We start from the raw sequence: 24,405 nt of genomic DNA, 5'->3' as shown, positions 1-24,405 counted from the left end.
AAAATACACTCTGGCATTGTAAAGTAAACAGGACACAGTTTTTAAAAGGACACCTCCCCTCTTTAATAGATGCAATTTTCCTGGAACTAAAGCACAAAACAAGACTCAAGTGGTTGTTTCACAGTATTCTTTTTTCCTCTTTTTTCCCCTTTTTTCTTTTATTTTTTCCTTTTTTGTAATAGTCTAATTCAGTGGTCACATCAGGGGAGTCCTGTATTCATAAATGTCTGTGCTTAGGCAAAGAAGCTGAATGATACCTCTGTGACTGATAATGTTTGTTTTGTGTTTTACTTTTCAATAACTCTTCAGTTTAAGCAGTATGTTGCCTCAAATAGGAGTGGGTATAAGGGTACTCAGTGTAATGGAATGGCCAGGTTTAATTCCCTTAATCGTTTGGTCAGGGCAACTGAATTAACCACCCACATCTGTTCATTTCAGAATGCACATTTCTAGTTCTCTCCATTATATAACAAATGAGTGCAAGAACATTGTTCTGTTCATAGTTTGCCTCTTCATCAATCACTGAATCAATTCACAAATCACCAAATAGCAACTGCAGATTTAATGTAGCTTGAAAAGGAGTGATTTTGAACAAGAACAATACTGGAATTATATATATTATAAAGCCAATTTTCAATTAGATGCTCCTTCTAACTCCTATGGATGATATGTGCTTTCTTCAATCTTGTGTCTTCTACCAGAGACCTGTTATTATGCTGCTATGATCAGTGAATCAGTGCCGCCTTTTAGTCCAGCCCTTTCAAACTACTGGTAGGATTTCCCAATGCCAGACACCTCAGTACTCTGTTCATGGTAGAGCCCATTCAGGGTATTATCTTGCCATGGCATTTGCAATGCTTGATCTATCTCTATTACTGCCTTAGGCATTCTCTCAATAGCTCAATTTTGGCACCATTTTACTTATGTATCCCTAGATCCTCCAGATTTTATCCAGGACAGTAACTTTAATACTTTAATACTCATCAAACCACCCCACCCAATCTTCCAGTTGGTATTCATTTTATGGATGTTAGAATTGGAGTAAAAACCTTTGTACATTTTGAGGCATGTCTTGGTCTTTCGATTGACAGCTGCTATTAGTCCTTTGGCCTGCTCACTATGCCAGTAGTGTATCTGATGACCGGTATGGCATACAGGTTCATGGCATGAAACTTGTTCTTCCCATTGAACTCATTAAATAAGAACTATAATTTAAATAAAATAAATTTAATCAAAGATCCCAATCCTTACTTCATATTGATCAGGAAGTATCCTAGTATCCTAGTAACTCCAAGAAATATTGTTTCACCAAAGACACAACTGACATTAGACGCTGCATATTCAGTTACTATAATTAAGGAAGTTTACAAGTTCTTGCTCTGCTTTATGCTAGAGATGTGAAGAATGTCAAATAATGGTTGTTCTGGATTACATTTATCAGAGATGAATCTCTGATAAATTCTGATAACTTCAGTGCTGCTTGTTTTCAACTCATTCAAAAAGAATGAAACTTTATCTAGTTAATATAATACAGTATAATATAAAGTGTCATTTCCCATCTTTTTACTATTCAATGAAGTTTTTATTGGTCTCCACCATGGTGAACTGGTATTGTGGTTAAGGAGAAGTGGGCAATGAGATAGATCTATTTGAAAATTTTGTTTCAGATATCTTGTTCTGAATCCCATTTAGATGGCATTCAATTCCAATTGTGCAAACAAATAGCTGTTTTATGTAGCTTAATTTTAATTGGAATAAAGTGATTCATGAGTTTGCCTTCTCTTATATATGTTTAATTAGGTCTGAGAATGTGTACAAATTGTGAAGTTGATAAACTTTCCAATACCTTTTCAGTGAATCTATACTAAAATTTATTTGGATTAAAGAGCAATATTGAAATTCTAAATAATAACTTAAAAATCATGTAAGAATAAAATGGCAGGGCGTATTGATTAGCCCATTGATCTGCTTCTCCATGAAAAAAAAATCTAAATTTGACAACAAAATAACCAATAATATATTCCAATAAATCACCCAAATTCCCAAAATAACAGAAATAATAACAGAAAGAACAAATTAATATAGCTTTTAATGAGCAATTCCTTGCATAAAAAAATATTTTCCAGAGTATACATAGAAAGAAAATAATTCTATTGCATTAGTTCCCAAATATTATGCTACTAATCAAAAAAATGTATCAAAGTCACTATTTAGATGGAAATCTCAATAAACCATTACGTTGAATTTAAAATGCACTCAATGAAATATCTGAACCCTCAATTCCATTACACATTGCTAGAAATGGATCAGAATAATTAAGAACTGATCCTGTGATATATATTGAATCATATTTTCCTCTTCTATTGAAAACTAATTCATAAATGGTTTTGGACAGCAATTGAACATTTCATTTTTTAAAAAAAAATGTATTGAAGCTAAGAAAATATTAACAAAGCACATATCCACATGTGGAATACAAAATGGAGAAATATATTAATGAATGGATGGATGGATGGAAGGAAGGAAGGAAGGAAGGAAGGAAGGAAGGAAGGAAGGAAGGAAGGAAGGAAGGAAGGAAGGAAGGGCTATCTCTAATGTTTATGTCTGGATTTGATTATTATCCACATGCTAAAATAGAAAACATATCTTTCTACAGCCCCAAATGCAGTTTTTGAATGCCAAACCAAAATGATTTTCAGAAAAATTTATTATACTCTCTGAATACACAATATCATTTGATACCTAACATGAACTAGTAAAGGCGGGACATGAAACAATGGATCGAAACTAATCAAGGAGAGAAGCAACTTGGAATTAAGAAGACACTTCCTAACTGTGACAACAATTAACAAATGAACATCTTGCCTTCAGAAGTTGTGGGTGCTTCATCATAGGAGGTTTTTAAGAAGAGACAGTCATTTGTACAAAATGATATAGGATCGCCTGGTGCGCCAGTTGCGCCCTTATTTGGACCGGGATGCCCTATGCACAGTTACTCATGTGCTAGTCACTTCCCGTATTGACTACTGTAACACTCTCTACCTAGGGCGGCCCTTGAGGGCGGCCCTTGCATTGGTTGCCGGTTGCCCTCCAGGTGAGATTCAAGGTGCTGGTGATGACCTATAAAGCCCTTCATGGCTTAGGACCTGGATATTTACGAGACCACCTTCTGTGTCTGATAGCCTCCCACCGACCAGTACGCTCCCACAGAGAGGGTCTCCTCAGGGTGATGTCGGTTAGACAGTGTTGACTGGTGACCCCCAGGGGGAAAGCCTTCTCTGTGGGGGCACCTGCCCTCTGGAACGAGCTGCCCCCGGAGATTCGTTGGATTTCCGACCTCCATACCTTCCGCTGTGCCCTTAAAATGCTATTATTCCATCAAGCAGGGCTGGCCTAAAATATTATTTTAATGGGTTACTGTATTTTAGACGATCAGCTAAACTATTTAATAATTTTAATTATTTAATTATTTATTTAATTAATTAATTAATTTAATTAATAATTGTTGGTTTTATCTTGGCTGTACACCGCCCTGAGTCCCCTTGGGAGAAGGGCAGTATAAAAATTTAATAAAACTAAACAACTAAACTTAGGCCCAGGATATTTGTCGGACTATCTGCAACCAGCAACAGCTCCCCATCGCCCGGTGCATTCTCACAGGGAGGGCCTATGCAGGGTGCCGTTGGTTAGACAGTGTCAACTGGCGACCCCTAGAGGTAGAGCTTTCTCTGTGGGTGCTCCCACCCTCTGTAACCAACTTCCTCTGGGACTCCAGTTGGCCCCTGACCTCCGTTGTGACTTAAAGACATGGTTGTTCAACCTGGACTCGGGGGGTTAACATGTATTTTAATATGTTTTATTGGATATTTTATTGTTGAGAGCCGCCCTGAGTCCTATGGAGATAGGGCGGCATATAAAATAAATAAATAAATAAATAAATAAATAAATCTCCTGCTTGATGAGAGGGCTGGACTAGAAGACCTCCAAGGTCCCTTCCAGCTCTATTCTGATTCTGATTCTTAGTATTCTAAATTCTTCTCTAGTATGTCCCCTAAGCTAATCTTTCTAATACATACTATAATGCTGTATTACAATTTGCAGAAGGCCTAAATAATGTTTTTTCTGCAAATTATGCACGTAAGTATTTTGCAACCACAAAGGTACTCTGTAAACAATACAACAGCAGACAGTACTTCCATCAATTTCTCTTGGAAAATAGTTACTTGTTTTTGTGGGAGTTCAATTTGTGAATATGCCTTTCCTGGTTTTCCACAAGATGACTTTCTGTATGGATTAGTGGTTAAATTCAACATTTTAATATAAATGTGACTGAACAATATTGCTGAGCACATTGTAAGCTGCCCTGAGTTTCCGGAGAAGGGCGGCATATAAATCAAATTAAAAAAACAAAACAAAACAAAACACAGATGCATCCTACCTGGATACAGTTGCCAAGAGAACTGCTAGAAATTAGCTTTGGACATGAGGATATAGATTGTATAGTGCACAATAGGACACAAATCTGTCAAATATGATTTTTTTTTTTTTGTACAGCACCATTTGTTACAGAATCCCTCATGTCTATCTTCACTTTGAATACAAAACATATACTTCCAGTTGGCAAGTAAATATTTCATTCACTAGGCAACTAAGCAAATGGGGAGAACCAATTTTATGTCATTATATCAGATATCTTGTGAGGCTAAATTAAATACATATTTTTACTGAAATACAAAGTATACTGTATAGTTTACATCTGGGTACTGAAGTATACTGTATAGTTTACATCTGGGCCAAAACTATTTAATTTGATTTTAATTCTACTTATAAATTTTGTATGTATGTGTTTTATTGTTTGGCTGTGCACCGCCCTGAGTCCTTCGGGAGTAGGGCGGTATAGAAATCAAATCAAATAAAAAATAAAAAAATAAATCTCTACAATATATTGCTTTCAACAAGTAAGTGATGAAGTTTATAATAAATTAATATATATAAATATAATATTTAGACATGACAGGAATTGGATGAGGTTATATTGTTTGGTGAAATGTTTGAGGCACCAAATTAAAAACTGCAATTCTATACAAGATGGGCAACACATACATCTAATAAATGAATAAAGTTTTCCTAGAAAACTCAGGAACTAGTCCAAGCAGTCACCACGAGTTAACATACACTCAAAAGAGCATGCATTCATGCACATCACACACATTTGTGTGGAAATATTTTTGACTGAGAAACAGAAAAAATGTACCTCTATAATTCAAAAGAAATGGATAGATTTGAAATAATGTTATTGTAAGATAGTTTTAAAACTTCTAAAATAGAATACCAAAATCATTTTTTGTCTGTTTCATTAATTACAACAAAGGAGAAGTGAATGCTAGAATTACACAAGCACTTAAATTTGTATATATTGTACATCTTAGAGGAGAGAAGTGTTTTTGAGTGGTGAATTATAATAATCTCATAGAAAATTTCCAAGAACTATGTACAAAGCTGTAATTAGAAAACAGGTGGTTGCGGGTGGGGGGAGAGAAGGAGAGAGACTGATATTTGTGGCAGTGTGATCAGCAATAAGCAGTTTCTAGAAGATGCCTGCAAGGATCAGAATTTTCATGGCCAATTACATCAAGGACAAAAGGTTTTATAAACCCAAGTAAGCCAAAGGATTTGAAGGTTTGATTAATTCACTGCAGAAAGACCCAAATGGCAAGACTGTATGGTTTGTGTCCTTGTATTGTCTAACTGAGAAACTGTTGTTTAATATTAAAGATATAAACATTCTGCATTTCCAAACATCTAACAGTTAATCCAGAATAATAATCTATTTTAGTTTTTAGAAGCACAACTATTTAAATATGCTCCACTGAATACCAAAAAGTGCACCTAATCACTTTTCTAATTTCTGAACCATTATTTTCCATAGGAGGAACTTTTCTTCTTCATCTCATGATCATAATGCAGAAATAAGAACTTATAGGCATATGTTTTAACTACATCTTGAAAAATAAATATTCTAGTGTCATGATTTTATTTCTCCATTTTGCTTGTTTTTTTTATCCTGCATTTGGCTGCAAATGGAAACAAGCTCCTTAAAAAAATAAGGATAATTTCCCTACTTTACAAGGATAGATTTAACACATTTGATAGTCAGTTTGATGAAACCTAAATCCCTTGCTAGATACTGACTTCATAAAGTTTAAATACTGTTATGTGTGTTAAATTCAATAAACACCAGTGGCATATTCTCTTAGGGTATATGAAGCAGGATTAATGTTCAGTTTCATAAAGATATTGTAATTGTTTTAAGAATGTATAACAGATGGGTTTAGAGAGAATTCTGTTAGTAAGCAATACCAATTCTTTTTTTCTGTTTGGCAGCTTAGTAATACACATTTTTTAAATAAAATGATATGTATATTTTCATATTCAAATTAATATTATTTTGTAGATTTCTTTTTCTTCATTTATTCTTGATAAGCAATTTTATTTTAGAGCCAGACTAGATTTTTACATGAGTAAACAAATCCTTATAGGGTTTTTTCCCTTTACTTTGTTACTATAGAAAGTTAGCATCCACCCCTCTCCTAGAAGAATGAAATATTTTGATAAATATTAAAAAGGCAGAATATTATACAGTATTTCCCTGGATGAAAAATGGAAAAACATGCTCGTTGAAAGCAGCCCCACCTTTCTTAGTAGTCCTCAGCAGATGTCAACACTTAAGAGATAAAGAGATAGCTAGCTCTATTCATAGGCAAAAATTCCCTGCGGCAAGGTCTGAACAAAAGTAGGATTAGCCTTCAGCCACAATAGAAGTTTGGAACATAAGAAAGGCTGAGCGCCAAAGAATTGAGGCCTTTGAACTATGGCACTGGAGAAAACTCCTGCAAGTCCCTTGGACTGCAAGGTGAACAAACTGGTCAGTCCTAGAGGAGATCAACCCTGACTGTTCTTTAGAAGGCCAGATCCTGAAGATGAAACTCAAATATTTTGGCCAACTAATGAGAAGGAAGGACTCACTGGAGAAGAGCCTAATGCTGGGAAAGATTGAGGGCAAAAGAAGAAGGGGATGACAGAGAATGAAGTGGCTGGATGGAGTCACTGAAGCAGTCGGCATGAGCTTAAATGGACTCCAGACAATGGTAGAGGACAGGAAGGCCTAGAGGAACGTTGTCCATGGGATCGCGATGGGTTGGACACGACTTCGCAACTAACAACAACAACAAACAATAGAAGTTGCCCAACAAGCCCCTTCATTGCATTAGCCAAACATAGCTCAGACAAACTCCTAAGATTTGTACATGGCACCATGGGAGTCTGACAACAGCCAATAGAATACAAGTTGTTGCAGAGGAACAGGAAGCTCAGGTGCAAAGCCCAAGAGAAGGTATAAATACCCCTCAGACTCAACTCCATGTGGTCAGCTGCCCAGAACCCATAAACCATCTTTCCAATCACGTCAGTGTTTCCAGTGTCTTTCTCCCATCTTGGAATTGAACCAGATGGATATTTCTTCGAACATTACTATTGAAAGCTTTGTATCTATTTTTTAAAAAAGAATAAAAGTTAAATAGTTAAATAGGATTTATAGTAGAAAATATTGCTTTTTTTTCATTCTAGAATGATTAACAACAAAGAATGTTCTTTCTGCACCCACTCATAAAGCTCAAACTATCCAAGGAGCTGCTGATTCAGTTCTACAGAGGAATTATTGAGTCTCTCATCTGCACCTCTATAACTGTCTGGTTTGGCTCTGCAACCCCAAACAAGACAGACACAGACTTCAACGGATAATTAGATCTGCAGAAAAAACCATTGCTACCAATCTGCTTTCCATTAAGGACCTGTAAACTGCATGAGTCAAAAAGAGGACTATGAAAATATCTACAGACCCCTCACATCCTGGACATAAATTGTTTCAACTTCTACCCTCAAAATGATGCTATAGGCACTGCACAGCAGAACAACTAGACACAAGGACAGTTTTTTTTCCCGAATGCCATCATTCTGCTAAACAACTAATTCCACAACACTGTCAAACTATTTACTAAGACTGTATTAATATTATTCTTCTCATCCTTCCTATTACCTATCCTCCCACTTATGACTATAACCTTGTTGCTTGTATCTTTACAATTTATATTGTTTTATTTGTTTCCTAGTATGATTTGATTGCTTTTTTAGTATCCTATCACCATCACTAAGTGTTGTATTGTATGATTCTTGATGAATGTATTTTTTATGTACACTGAGAGCATATGCACCAAAGACAAATTCCTTGTTTGTCCAATCACATTTGGCCAATAAAGAATTCTATTCTATTAAGAATGGTTACAATCATTTAAATGGAGAATTGTTCAAATCTTCTGTATTTGCTATAGAAGCAGGAAACTTAATCAGAAGAAATCTATTTGAATTTACAGAATGAGGAAAAGATATTATATAATTAATTCATCTAAAATCAGAAGTAGAGGGGTTTTTTTTTTTGTTTTTTTTTTGACAATGCAGTGTTCTTTTTGAGAATACAGGGAAAGCTCAACACAGTGTGAAACCAGTAGCAAAATATATTGTTTTGCTTTGTTTTTTTAATTTTATTTATTTATTTAAGAAACTCCTAGAACTTCCTCACAAGTGACTTGGGAGATTTACAAACAAAATTCTTTGTAAAATTCATTATTTTATATTTAAATGATATAATCCACTAGTTACTGTGGAATACCAAAGTGCACATTTTCTACAATGAAACAGAAACAAATACACTGATCCAGAATGCCTGTCAAAAGCCATATAGGTGTGCACAGAACGAAACACAAGGCTTTGAACTTGATACAATGTTTAAAATGTTCTGCCATTTCAGGTTGGCTGCATTCTCATGACTAAACTCAAAACAATTCAAGCAGTCCAGCTACAGCGAACAATGAAAACTTAAACTCGTTTTTTTGCTTCTTGATTTAAACCAAAGCAATGCAGAAGGAGTGAGAGAAGACTATACTAATTGTTACAGCCCACACTGACAAATTTAAATTTTTTGAAAATAATATTTTACAGGAAAGTTTTGAATCTGAAAAAACAGAAGCTGAACATCTGTTTGTTAATAGATAACTTTAAAAATTGTTATTAGAAAATCCAGGTTCCCTTCTCAGTGAAATAAGACAGATATTTTCAATTTCTTTAAATAAATTCCATGGCATGCTCATCAGACATAGCACAGTATAAGGAGCAGACAAATGTGCCCAAACCCACATACAGGCTTTGCATTTAAAAATATTTTCTGACATATGAATTTCAACACTGTACAAGATCATACATACATCCCTCAAGGCTTTATTTTGCAGCAGAATAACACCAAGGAAAGTGTATTGAGTGTCTGGCTGTAGGTCAGTGTGTGGGGGAGGAGGGGTGTGAGTGTGTGTGTGTGTGTGTGAGAGAGAGAGAGAGAGAGAGAGAGAGAGAGAGTGTGAGAGAGAGAGAGGGGGGGGAGAGAGAGAGAGAGAGAGATTCACTCATAAGAGTTCTTCATGCAAGGTCTACTACTACAATGTTGGCTTAGTTTAACTTTGGATGCACATACATGCTGTGCATATCCTTGTGCTTTCTTAATTTTCCGAAGTATATTTAATACAAAATACAATGCTCTGTGCAGCATTGGGGTTGGCTTAGAGCTCTACTGATTGTATCGAAAATACGTGATAGCAATATATGATGACCATTAGACATTCTCTTTGCTGCAACCTACTAATTGTTTGATTCTCTGCAGCCCAGATATAGTACCCTTAGGCTGAGTGTACTCTGTGCATGTTCTTGTGCTCCAGTGAGCTTTCACAATACATTTTATAATGCCAAGAGTGAAAAATCCATTTGACATTGTTGATGGGGTTTTCATCTTTCTCTTTTGCTGTTCTTTCTTTTGTTTAACTTTTGTTGACTTTACTATACATGTGCACAATTCTTTTCCCCTGATCAGAGTATTTCAAAAGGATTTGCTGTTCTGGAGCAGTACTGTAGGGTTAAAATCATATTCTGTTTGTTCATGCAAAAGTTATAAGCAACACTGGGCTGAAATACTATTTTAAAACTCTTAGGGATAAAAAAGAAAATCAGAATTGAACTTGAGAGGAATGGAATAGGGCATTTGGGAGAATTTGTGTCTTCCTGTGACTTTCTTAGCTTTTTGCAGTTACAGTATAAACTGTTTCTCTTTTCTGCTCATGTTTGCTTGAGCCTAAACCATTTTCTTTTTAAAAAATAAAATTCTGTGTGGATTGAAATTCTTTGGCAACAGTTTGCAAGTTACTCAATGGACTGTAGCTACAATGCTGCACTATTGAACAATTTCCCTGACACGATGCTGTCTCTCCTTTCACTTCCAAGAAAGTGATTGCCAATTACTTTCCTTTCTGTGGGTGAATCTTTTTGGGTACATAAACTTCTGTGTCAGTATTTGTGGTAGGTGTATCAGATGCACAACAAGTAGCTTTAAAAATACCTTATTTGCAGCATGCACTCTAATGATTCTGTAGTGTATCTTCCTTGTGCAGCATGACAGAAATAGCACACTGGTTAAAATAGTTGCTTAGTATTGATTGCTCATTCAAGAATCTCTCTCTCTCTCTCTCTCTCTCTCTCTCTCTCTCTCTCCACACACACACACACACACACACACACACACACAAACAGAATATATACACACAGACAGAAATGCTATTTTCTTGAGCAAATTAGTTTTTCTTCTGGTCTTTATTTATTTTATTTTTTTGTAAAATAAATAAGTACTGGGCTTACTGTTTCATCATTTTTCTAGCCACCAAATCAATAGAATGGTAAACTCCTGTATTCATTAAAAAGCCCTAGATTAAATGAGCTACTTAGAAGAGAAAATAATTAAACACACACACACAGCCAGCTTTTGAACAGATAATTTTCTCTAGGTAACAGGAAGATCTATTTTACTTCTGCAGTCCTGGTAAAAGAAAGTATAACATGCATGATAAGCATTAGATCAGATTAAGGGGCACTCTGTCCAATAGGAGCAGCATAGTGACCTAACAACGAAAAATGTATTTCAGAAGGGGAGCAGAGAAATTCACTTTAATGTGTTGGAGGTGAATGGGGCATTAATAGAAAGCAACATCAGCTTTTTTGGGTCTCCAAAACAGTTGTTTGACCATTAGGATAACAGGGCAATTGGCCAACAGGGTAGATGAGACAACCTGAAGTCTCCACAATTTGCAGTTATCACAGAGAAGAAGCCATTCCTCTCCCCCCCCAAAAAGAGACTTCTACCCATTAAAGACAGATTAGCTTAATTTTCTTTTGTGTTTGACTTCTACAATTACATTTAAAGCTGTATGACTATGCCATGCAGTTTGATGGACTATGGCCATAAGTACCTGGAACTTCTACTTTAAATCACTAGTATCATAGTATCACAGATAGCAATATTAATCTAAACTATAAATCTAAATTTACTTTTTCTGGAATGTGAGAAAACTGTTGTCTGAACCAGATAATTCTGCAATTTCTTCTTCATTCATTGATTAATAATGAAATCCAAAGCAGAATTAAATAACATTACACTAAAATAATTAAAGTAAAATTAATGTAAACTGAATAATTGTCAAAACATAATGCTGACATAAAACATAAAAAAATGAGTTTTAGACAAACAATGGCAAACTAAAAATGGCCTAAGAGAACAGGAGCTGATGAACATAGCAGAAAAAAGAGCTGATGAAAATAAATAATTAAATAAATGAATAAAGCTCCCTGACTTCTTCTATGGATGAAGGAGAGCACTTGGATTGCCTGAACCTATGGCACACATACCAAAGGTGGTACGCAGAGCCCTCTCTGTGGGCATGTGTGCCATCGCCAGCTGCTCTTCTGGTTTGCAGTGTGCCAGCTGGTCTTCAAGCATGCTGGAGCGCTGGAAATACGAAGACCAGGTGTCCAGCACATGCAAGCGCACTGGCCAGCTGGTCTTTGAGTTCCTGGGGCTCTGGCGCTTGCGCGTTCCAGTTTGGGCACTCAGTGCTGAAAAGGTTCGTCATCACTGGCCTAGAGAGTTCCATACATATGTTCCCCTTCAAAAGAGCATAAAATAGCAATTTCCACTGGATTTCAGAGCTCTGAAACTTAGGGAGTCAGTTTTGCTCAAGTCATGGTTGAAAACTTTAAAGGGATACCAGGGGGGCAGGGGGGTGGCACAGGGGGAATTATGCACTTTTTTTTTCAAATTGCTTTTATTAGAAATGACTTGTAAATTAATTTTTAAATATTAAGAACTTTCAGAAGCACAAGTTGTATTATATGGGTTTATTTTTCTTTAAGCCAACATGAAAGAAGTTTTATGTACATTTAAATTTTAAAAGCTTTTTTTATTTGGAAAACAGCAGCAAAAGGCTGATTAGAATGTTGATTTTGAAAAGCTTTTAAATGGACTATGGGACCACATTAACTGGAAGTAAGATTTTGAAACTATTATAAGAAAACTTTGTGTGGTTTGAAATTTTATTAAAATATATGAAGATTTTGAGTTAAGATATAAGAAATCTTTTCCTGGGAAAATGTTCTGGATGAGACAAAAACATAATAAGAGATCTTTAAAGTTGGCTACCAGAGGCAACCAAAAAAAATAAAGATTAAAGGAGAAAACCAATTAACACAAAATGGGAAAAAAATATTTTAACTCCAGAAGAATTCAGAGATATTTAGTAACAATGTAATCAGAACTTTATCTTTAGACAGTCTGTTACTATAAAAATGGGCTTAAAAGAAGAGATAGAAGAGAATATAACTGAAAATCAGGTTGTTTTAGATATAGTTTTAGATATAATTTTAATTTATATTAAAATTCAAAGAGTACAAGAATAGCACTGACAAAGATGTTATACAGGACTTACAAATAAACGGGCTGTGAAGTTAACCAGAACTTGACTTGCATATGTCGATTTTAATTCAGTAAATTGACTTGGACATTTTTTTTACTTTGGATTTACAAAGAGTCCTATTATATTAATACCACAGAAATTCCTGAGAAGAGATAAACATAAAAATACAAAGAGAAGAAATCAGCTTTTGGGACATTAGTTAAAAGAAATAAACATTAAGATCTTTAAAAATAAAATAAGGTTTACAAATTTGGCTTATTCAACAAACATTAAAATGTATATGATTTTTTTTCTAGCAGCTTTTATGGGTTTTCCTTGACTAGGACTAAATTATTTGGTTTAATATTTGTTTAAAGATAAGATATGGGAAGTTTTTGTTGCATTTTTAGAGAAAGTGATAAACTGTGGTATTAAAATTGTGAGGAGATGAAGAAGAGATGATAAGAAATTAATTTATGTGACATCATTTGTAGGGATTAAAAATTAAAATGTTGAATGTTTTCCAGGTTTTAAAAATACTGTATAGATGTAAGTGATGGGAAGATTTAAATATGTATGTGTGTTTGTTTACATAGTAAACACACACACACACACACACACCGGTATAGGCTAATAGACAAAAGATGAAATATGGGATTGGTTCAAATTCAGAGAATGTATTAAGTTACTGAAAATGTTTGTACTTTTCTTAATGAAGCAGAAGTCACTGCTTTATATTTCTTTCTGTGTATTTTTAATATACACACTGCCCCTTTTTCTTCTCCCCTTTTGTTTTTTCTTTTTTATATTTTTCTTAATTTGTAATATAAAATGATAAGAAAACATCAGGCTTTGTCCAACATAGCCCTATTTTTTAAAAAAGAAAGGAAAAAGCTTATCTGCATCAATAGTTTATTGTTAATTATTAATTAATTATTGGAAGAAAGACCATTTGTTTTTTTCTGTTTCTACTTTGGCAATGAAGAAGCAAATAATGCATCAAAGTTGTTCTTCTAAGTAACCATTGAGGAAAATCTTGCTGCAAGGAATGTGGATATAATTTTTAACTACACAAAATAGGCTAGGCGATAGGGAGAAGGCACTATTAATCTTTTGGCTGGCAGGCAGACATACACTGATAGGAAAAGCTGGATTATGTGTACTTCTCTCAGCAAAATGCTTTCTTACATTACTTTCTATAGTTAATTCATTCTCATAAACTGTAATCTGTGTACACTTTCCTCAGATTATGTTCCATTCAATTTCAATAGGATTTCAACTTGAGTAAGCGTAGCAAGGATTGTGCTGCTTAAAATAGTTTTACTTCTACAGTAAGCAGATAACAAAAATCAAGATTTTAAGAAGTGGAGCATTTAGAACAGTTATATGTTTATGTCTTCCATTTCATCAGAATGCAGTATGCATTGATTAGTTTACAATACAAGCACTCTGTCTGTTCACCAGATATGCCACATTATGTTACATGCATCTAAGAGAGACACAAAGTTCATTTCCCATACTAGTTTACCCTCTTAGTTAACAAAGAAAAAAATGTTCAATAATATATTTAACTAAAAACTTAGATGCTTAGCTATCATGACATAAAATTGCTCTTAAACTTTACCACATTGTTTTCTTGGGATGTGGGGAGTACGATACTCATATAATAGAATAATTCCCCATGGCAAAATAAAATATAATGCCCAGAAGTATTCTGACTTAGCCTTTGACACAATTTCCTACTTTTTTTATGTGTAAAACACTTAATATGGAAATACTGAATTATGCAGTCTCTCAAATCCCAATAGCAAGTTCAGTGTAAGTTTTAAAAGTGTGTATCTGATCCCATTCATACAGACTGAATTATTGTGTTAGTATTGTTCCCCTATTTCCATTGTTTCTAAATAACTTTTATCTTAAGGGATCTTCTATCATAAAAGCATACTGAGAAATAGATACTGAAGTGTACACAATATTACCTTTTCATTCTGGTTTTGCTGTTGTTTGCTTTTGTTTTAAAAAATATGTTTCTTGAGATCGCATATCACTAGCTGAGGTAGTTCTCTCCATGCAGCTCTAGGCCACTTGAACACTCTGTTATCTTGCTTGGCATATATAATGTAAACATATAAATTCCCTTAGCTACATATGTTTCTCTCACAATTTATTTTTATTTCCAGGTATATCTACTAGTAATATAGGTCTTCCTATATGGCTGAGCTTAGAAAATGCTTTTAAAATAAGCAACAAGACTACAATGGAAACATCTCCTTTTTATTACCAGACCTCTGGTGGCTCAGCAGACTAATTAATATCCACTTACATCTGCTGCCTGCAATTACTGCAAGTTCAAATCTAACCAGGCTCAAGGTTGACTCAGCCTTTCATCCTTTCTAAAGTAGATAAAATGAGACCCAGATTATGGGGGCAATAATCTGACTTTGTATAAATATACAAAAGTATGAAGGCTATTGCTTAACGCATTGTAAGGTGCCCTGAGTCTCCGGAGAAGGGCGGCATATAAATCATTTTTTTAAAAAAAAATCTCCTTTTTACTAATAGCAATAGCACTTAGACCTATATACAACTTCATGGTGCTTTACAACACTCTCTGAGAGTTTGCAATGTCAGCATATTGACCCCAACAATATGGGTTCTCATTTAATTGACCTCAGAAGGATGAAACACCAAATCAACCTTGAGCTGGTCAGGATCAAACTGCTGGCAGTTGGCGGAATTATCCTGTAATACTGCATTTTAACCACTATGCCACCACAGATCTAAATAAATTTGTGGTGTATCAACCACAGAATTAAATAATTAATAATACCGGGTGTTATCCTTATAAAACCATCAGATCTCTAGAAAATCTCAGAAGAACAGAAGAAATATCTTGTTGAAAAACCAATGTTAAAGAACCTAATGGGGACCAACTTTCAGCCTCCCCCCCCCAAAAAATGTATGAAATACTATGGATGTTCTTCTTTTGTTGCTATCTGTATTTTAATAAAACAATTTTAATTGGCACAAAACAAAGAGAACCACATTGCATGTAGAAAATGTTAGTAGGAATGTGAGGCAAATAAAATAATTTGCCTTCTCTTCATATTCCTGCCAGTATTCCCTACATGCAGCATCCAATCACATATTCAATGTTCTTCTTTTTTTTTACAAATGTCCAAAAATATGTTGGAAGGGATCTTGGGGAGCGGGTCTATCTCTTCACTATCCTTTTAGTTTTCTGCTAGAAGGTGGAAGTGATTGAATAACACTATATATTTTATGACTTGGTAAGTATAAACACCTGCCTGCCCTTATTATAAGCATTGAAGGTGACTAGTAGGGTACCAGCACTGCTGAGTATAGACAAATCCATTGTTTAAACATGGAATGGATGGATTCCAATGAAAAGACTAAAAAAAAGAGAATGGCCTAAAGTCTGTTGAATTGAAAAGGTGGAGAAAAGGCTTAAGATTTAAATCCTGTGTCTGATATACGTTTTATTTTTCTTCAGCAGACATATAGACACATATATATATATATAATGAGCAATTTCAAGATCGTAAAATTTCTGTAGCTGTCTAATCTGGAATGCAGGTTGAATAAATATTTATAGCCATGTCTTGGCTAAAGTTTGACACTTTTTTGAACTTGGAAGCTAAATAAGATCAAATTGGTTAGTTCTTGACGGGAAGCCACCAGGGCGTTTTCTGATTATAAGCTAGAAGAGAAAGTCAAAAACAACAACAAAGAAAACACCACTATCATCCAGTTAGAAAGAAACAGCAAATGTTTTTGCATTATTGCCAAAAACCCTATGAGAATTTGTCCATAATGTCCTTGATGGAGTTGAGCTCAACTAGGAAAGTCTCAGGTCAGAAGTGGAATTACCTGATATTAGTGAATTTAGGAAATTTCAGTAGAAGAGAGGAGAACTAACCAGACTTTATAGAGAGTTATTCACCTCAACTCACCTATCGGATATGGGAAGAATTATTTGCTGAAAAAAAATCATAATTGCAAAATTCTAAGTTTATTACAAAAAAATCAAGATTTTCAGTTAGTTTATCTTAGTGGTTTTATAACCACTTGCATTTCCTGCCATAAATTTTATTCCTGAGGTTGAAATACCCACTGCTTCCTACCTAAAATGCCTGTCACTGAGTTAGCTGCTGAAGACATAATTGAGGATTTTAATATTTCCCATCTGCCAATTAAATGAAAGTGTCACATTTATCACAATATATATTTGATTTTAAATGACATATCTTCTGTTTTCTCTCATCATACTCACAATATTAATTTATAAGACATTAAGTGACATTCTTTTAACACCAGATGTGAAAATGTTTATGCATCCCATTTCAACACCCACATTTTTCTGATTCAATTTAATTAAAAGCATAGATTTTATAGGATAGTAAAATTATAAAAGTCTCTTGTCTGCCTGAGCAAAAAGTAGTGCATTTTACATTTAGATCACTTTATTTTTCAGCTGAATTATTACTGGAGATGCTGCCACAGAGTGCTGGGATTTCTGGTTGTGCAACATATTGAAGGCCTAACACAGTCTAACCACTGATTAGATAATTTAGTTTTTGTTGTTCTATAAAAAGGAGAAAATAGTTCCTATAAGATTGTGTTACCTTGCTGGGTAAAACATAAACCTTCTAATGTGTAATAAATAATGTACAATTTGTGTATCAATCTTTTCGAGTTTACTGGAAAGAAGAAAAATGCTATGTTAAATGGGTCTTGCTTCCACTGAATTATGCACTTTTAAATCACCTGACTTTTCACCTGCACCTGTCACCTGACTTTTAGGGTCAATTGAAAGCATATAAACTTATATATAAAATGTAATAAAACAGTTTATAAGTTAACACTGACAGGATGGAAGGGAGGCAGAATAATTTTTTCCCCACCATTCGTTCCTGTGCCATTTTTTTTTTCTTTGAAAGAAATGTATTTTCTCTTTTAGCCAGGAAGATCAAAGGATTATTTTAGTTTAGCATCCCTTCCATGCAAAGCTCTTACTTGGTAAAAAAATAAGTTGGGAAGTTAAAAAAAAAAAAGAGTCAAGGTTAGTTGTCATTAAATTAGTATTCTAGTATTCTACATTGTTCTATTCACATAGGATGCTCAAAAAAATATAGAGATTTTCCCAGCTATTCTTTCTTTCTTGAACCCCATTCTCATTACCTGCCTGAAGTCCAGTATACTGTAATTTAAAACAACATAGGTTTTTTTTTCAGACATACACATACCATTAATCCCACCCCCTCAAAAACTTTGGTCAACATCATAGCTTTAAAAAAAAAAAAAAGCTAGTGAAAATTAATTGTATGGAAAAACATTTTATATCTTCAATTTTTGTCTTTTGAAATGCTATACAGTACATTGGTGACAAAATTTAATCTGTATTGCTTCAATATAAATTATATATATAATATTTGGATAATAGAATTACATTAATGAAGTCCAAAAGTGCACACCAAACAGGATAAAATGCACATAATACAGTATAATTAAGTTACAAAAATACTATAGATAATATATTCACACACACACACATACAACATAGCTACAAAACGTAGCTACAAAAAAGAGAAAACGTTTGTATTTTTGACTGCACAAATTGAAAGCCTTTTATATTTCTCATTGTCTCACAGACTAACTGCAACATCTGTTAATGTCTTGCACATAGCCTACTTTAAAAAAAAAGATTTATATAAAGAGATAAACTTTCTAGTGTTAATTCATATTATCATGAATGAAATATATAACATATTACCTGCATTATTAACCATTGAATAATTGGTTATTCTGAAATAATAGTTAAGTTTGTATTCCTTCACTGTAAAAATGTATAGGTGTCATAAAACTGATACTAGTTAAAATTCGTATATAAACATATTTTACCTACTTTTACTCAATCTTGAATCCATTCTACTTGTCAGGTGGAAGAAAATGGATTTACTTATACATTGTGATAAATAATTTTGGTTCTGTGTAAACACTGGTAGCACTACATGTAAATAGTTCGGCATACCTCAAATATCCATGAATTTTTTTTCCAATTGATAAGCATGCAAATAAGTTATTTTTTCCCATCCTGTCCTTATATCTATTTTATTTAAAAGGCACAATATAATATATAAAGTTAGTAGTGGAAACAAAATATAGAAAACTGAACTTGATTCATTTATTTTCACATTTTCATTGATATCTAAATCTTTGTACATTTCACAAAATACACTCCTAAAATTAGATTTGGTTTACCTGCGTAGCAGAGTTCAGATTTTTTAAAAACCTGTCATGGCCTTAAAATCGGACAGCTTTATAATTGATTATATAACAGTTTGTAGTTCTCCACCTGTCACTGTGGTTAAAAATTGTGGGTTGGCTTATTCATGGATGACTTATTTTTCATTGTATTTAGCCTGAAATCTTGAGGGCCAGATGAATTATAGTGGAATTATCTATGATTGTATAAGGTGTAATCCTTATGGTATCCCACCTGTATCACAATAGGTGGCAATAACTACTAAGCTTTGCCGAACCTAAAAATGCTAAGTGGAGTCTGGTTGTTATTTACAAGAAAAGCCTCCATGAAATCCCAGACTGGACTGAGAAATTGAAAAATCCCATAAGTAGGCAATGGTCAACAATGTACATATTATTGCAAATAAATAAAAGGACATGTCCGTGAATTTACAGAGAGTAGACCTTAGCTCAAGAAAAATTATATTTTTACCTTGCTTGTCTATAGGATTTTTCTATTTCTTTTTCATTCTTATATGTAGGCATACAGGCAGCAAAAAGTCCTTAAGATATAATTTAGAAGAGTAGAATATGTGGGAGCATGAATGTAGCATATGTCTGCAGGTCTTTAAAGCAACCACATCTTTTCCAAAGATCACACAGCAGCTAGCTGCTCCTGGCACATGATTCTGGAAGCAGATAAAAATGATCAGATATCATTTTTTAAAAAACAATTGCAAACAATTGGGGTATTTGTTTCTGTGTACTCCAAAGTATCTTTTGGGGAATGAATCCAAAATATTGTAAAGCTAGGAGATATAAATTTGTCCCCTTCTTATAAAAGTCTGTTTCTCAGGTTTGATGTATAACAGATGCAAGTGAATTGAACAGAAAGAGTTAGCAGGCTTATTTTAATTGCTATAGAGATAACTTTTGTGCCTTTGTTTCTATGACCATGTACAAAGTGTTATAAATAACACTTTGGGGTTATTGTTTTCACAATATCTGTTCGGGTTTGATAAAAATGCCAAGAGCCTATTAACAAAAGCAATCCCTACAGAAATTATGTTTTATGTATCCTTTGAAGGAAGCTTGGCTGATTTTGAAATAAATCCTTTAAACACCAGAACCATATGCATTCTAGGAATAATATGTAATATTTTCTCTCTAGGTTTATCAACTAATTTTTTTAAATTCAGATATTCAGTTTTACACTGTATAGAAAGAAGAGTATTCAACAGACCCATAAAATTACTTATTCTATTTAAACTATGGAATCAAGAAGCATAAACTTCTAATAATTAACTCTTTAGCCATTCTCATGTATAGTTTGTATATTTTACTTTTGCATCAACATTGATTTTAAAAATGACAAAGATAGATGAGTTTACAATTATTTACAATCATTTGCAAGCAATGCAGAAATAGTTAAATGAAAATAGCCATATTGTTAGCAAATAAACAAAATGAGAAGCTGGAGGATAACTCAATGTCTATGGAGAGCTTTGGGACTTAGAAGATAACTTAAATATGTAGTTATAGTTTAGTACACATCACTCAAAGTTTAATATCCGGATTGTTTTTTGAATGTAAATGAAAATAGTCATATTGTTTCCTGTAAATAGTATTTAAGTTAATGTATTAATCTCTCAAATAGGATAGTGGGTAGTTGTTATTGTTATTGTTGTTATTGTTGTTGTTGTTGTGTTTCTGTTGATGGAATGGGAAGTAGCAATTTCTCCTCCTATCTGGAGTTTCCTTGTTGCATAAATAAAAACTTGAAATATGTTATAGAATTATTTTGTAAAGTATTTTGGACATTTTATAATCAATGCATTGTATAAAGTAAAATATGTATATTTTAATTTCAGAATAATGAACATCTATTATAAAATTACTTCAAAGTAAATCCTAGTGAGACTGAGATCATAAAGACAGTTTCAAATCTGAGATTGTCCTGACTTATTTTGGTGGGATTGAAATAGATAACTTGCTGATGATTAGAATATAAATCACTCTCTTATTTAAAACTTCATTATTTTAAAAATACAATGTTTTTAAAATACACCTCAAATATTGTTAAGTTATGCAACATAAACAAAACAGCATATAGGAAAATATACAATGATAACAGAAGGAAAAATAACAGTTTGTATTTAACAAGCATTAAGATATAAATACATTACTGTGTCAGCTCAGACACTTCTAGTCTTTTCCAAATACAAGATGAAGCCTAAGACGACAGACAAATCTGACTGTCAGCTGCCTCAGATCAATACTTCTGGAACAGTAGTAATTCTCTCTCTGACCTAGGAACTGCAGGCACCATTTGTTTGTCTTCCTATGTAGCTATCTGATTTCTGGAGGATATAGAGGTTTAAAGTATATGTCATTCTAATAGTGGGATCATTTATGACAGTATTATCCTCCAACTATTCTCACCTACAGAACATATACACAAAGGACAAAAGCTGTCTCCTTTTGAAGTCAAAGTAGAAATCTTTTTTCCTGAGAACATTAGTAATCTCTTTGCTGTAGTGTCAAAATTTCTTATTTCAAGCATAATGTAGGCTTGCAACTACATTCCATTTCATATACAAATGTAGATAGATAGATAGATGATAGATAGATAGATAGATAGATAGATAGATAGATAGATAGATAGATAGATAGATAGATAGATAGAATTTATTTATTGGAAAATATCTGGTCTAAAGGCTGGCTACAGGTAGATAGCATCATTCGGATTAAGATCAGCTACGTATAAAAATGGTTCTTTTTTTCCTAGTACCTTTCACTCACTTCACCACTTTTAGGTTAAGCCAGCTACTATTCACCTCATATACCTTTATTTAATCTAAAAGTGCAGCCTTATGATTTTACTATTAGAAGACATTAAGATTTTTAAAATGTTATACAATGACTCATTACATAGCTCTGAGTCATAGATTCCAATCGAAAATAAAGATATTCTGTACTTTAAAATATATGCATATTTCATTTAAAAAATACATTTCTGATCAATTAAAGGTGGCTTTTATGTTTATTCTTCATTTTGCACTTGGTAGGTTTTTTTTTTCTGCTTGATTTGCTATCTCATCATACAGAGGTACATATAGTGAATGTGGATGTAATTTCTGATTATATGCAGAGATACCAAGCAACTAAAAATGATTGGACATTATTCCTTCAACATAGAATCTTATAAACAGACAGGGATAATGATCTTAGGAAGCAATGGGAAAATGTAAGTTGTTATTTATTCTGTATAGATGATCACCACCCAAGGTTGTGCCACTAAGGTGGGAAACCTTACTGCTCATGCGGGTGGCTGTGAGTAAAACAAAAATCAAGATTCAGAATGTCAGAATAATCCATGTGAATGGATTATTCAGATTCGCACACATTAAGGTTTATTTGTCATAAATAGAAATGCCGACATGTGACCTAAAAAGCATAGTTAATATGGGGACAATTCCCTGGGAGTTTTGTCTTTTGCAAGTCCAGATGAAACAAACAGAAGTTATGTGAAAAGACAGAGACATGCAACACAATTGCCGTTCACTTCAAGAAAAGTTTTCTAGATAAGCTATAACTTAATGAATCTTACTAAAAGGTGATCTAAGTTCGGAATGCGTCCTTTGCAAAATAAAACACCCCATATTCAAGTATTTTTTTAAAAATTCCGACTGATATTAATGATAGGGTAAAACAATCCTTTACACCAAGATAAATTAGGCTTACACACACACACACACACACACACACACACACACACGCACACGCACACGCACACGCACACACACAGAGGTGTGAATATCATACAGTATACATACATTGTAAAGATTAAAACACAAAGCGTGCATTTAACTTTCCTGCTGAAATAAGTTGGCTTTAATAGTTCTTAATCTGGAATTCATTTTAATATCAATTGTGAGTGTAAAAACAATTTAAAAGCGAAGTAATAGAACTCACTCAGAATGTCATGCACTTGATTGAATTAATATTTTGTGGCATTCAAGTGCAGAAAAATCTGACAGGCATATATGATTCTTTTAAGTGGTTAGAAAATGATATTACAATATTACAACTCTTCTTTGGCAAGAGTCAGTATTATAGCATTACAGTATTGTACAACATTTGGAATCCTTCACTGGATGTGAAAATGAACTGTTAATCTATATAAAATAATATAATAAAAATAAGTTCAGATAATATTGTGACAGTTTTTCACTTTTATCATTAATGTGAAAAAGAATAAAAAATTGTAAACAAATATTGGTGAAGGTGGAAGATGATAATCTCTGCCACTTTGCCAGAATGAATTATAATTACTTACAAATTAATACTATTAGCTATCACTTAGAAAGTCCCACTTTTTTAAAGATATACTTTCTTTCAAAGGAATGTTATAACAACCTGTATAGCCTCATCTTTGGAGGACTAAAAAAGACCACCAGAGCAAGTTTATTCAGAAATAAATAATACTTTGTATGCTGAGCCTTTTTTTCCCCCAAATCACCCTGCATAGTAACATGACACTGAAATGCAGTCACACTTGGGTTTAGAATGTTATTTTAACACTATGACTCTTAGAGAAAGAGAGAGAATATTTGGGCACATTTATTTTCCCCACTGCATCATAAATATTTTAAGGTGTAACTACTGAACTACTGCTGACTTGTTTGCTATAATGGTCCCCCCCACCTTTCCCTATTGAAATAATTAGAAAAGAATGGTCAGGGTAGTAAAAAAAAAAAAAGTTATGCTTAGCCTGATATTTACAATTCATATGACAGGAAGACCTTAAAAGCAATGTAATTCTGATATACCAAAAAAAAACCAAAAAAAAAAACCCTGTCATTCTGAGCTTCATTTGCTCTCTCCAAGCAGACAAACCTAAAATGTCATATATGAATACATAAAAAGTGGAAGGGCAAAGGAAATAGTTCCATCAGCAATACACTGTAAAGTGCATCTCGGAGTGACAATAGCTGTAGATTGAACTTTACAGACAATGGTACAATGCTAAAGAGCGTCTTTCTCACATTATATTTCTGAATGTAGCTTAAGTGGAATTAAGTGACAGCTGTAGCATTAGTTTAAGACCTTTGCAAGTAATGTGAGCAGTGTTTGTCCTTTATTGCTTACGCTTATGACAAGCCTACTGCGTGTATGCATTTATACATTTATGTGTGCGTGCATGTTAGTGTGTGTGTGTGCATGTGTGTGGTGTGTGTGTATCTATCTCACATGTAGAATATAA

At 33.6% G+C, this 24,405-nt stretch overlaps 1 protein-coding gene across 4 annotated transcripts in view; it reads right to left on the bottom strand.

The window, feature by feature from the left end:
* TENM2 (teneurin transmembrane protein 2) overlaps positions 1-24,405 on the bottom strand; it is a 959,433-nt gene that overhangs the window by 933,737 nt on the left and 1,291 nt on the right. The gene's annotated exons all lie outside the window — the stretch shown is intronic.

The sequence above is a fragment of the Pantherophis guttatus genome, chromosome 2 (genome assembly GCF_059756535.1).
Source record: "Pantherophis guttatus breed Tessera chromosome 2, ASM5975653v1, whole genome shotgun sequence".
Taxonomy (NCBI): Eukaryota; Metazoa; Chordata; class Lepidosauria; order Squamata; family Colubridae; genus Pantherophis; species Pantherophis guttatus.
Note: the sequence above shows the minus strand (reverse complement) of the source record. Positions and strands in the feature narration are given on the sequence as shown.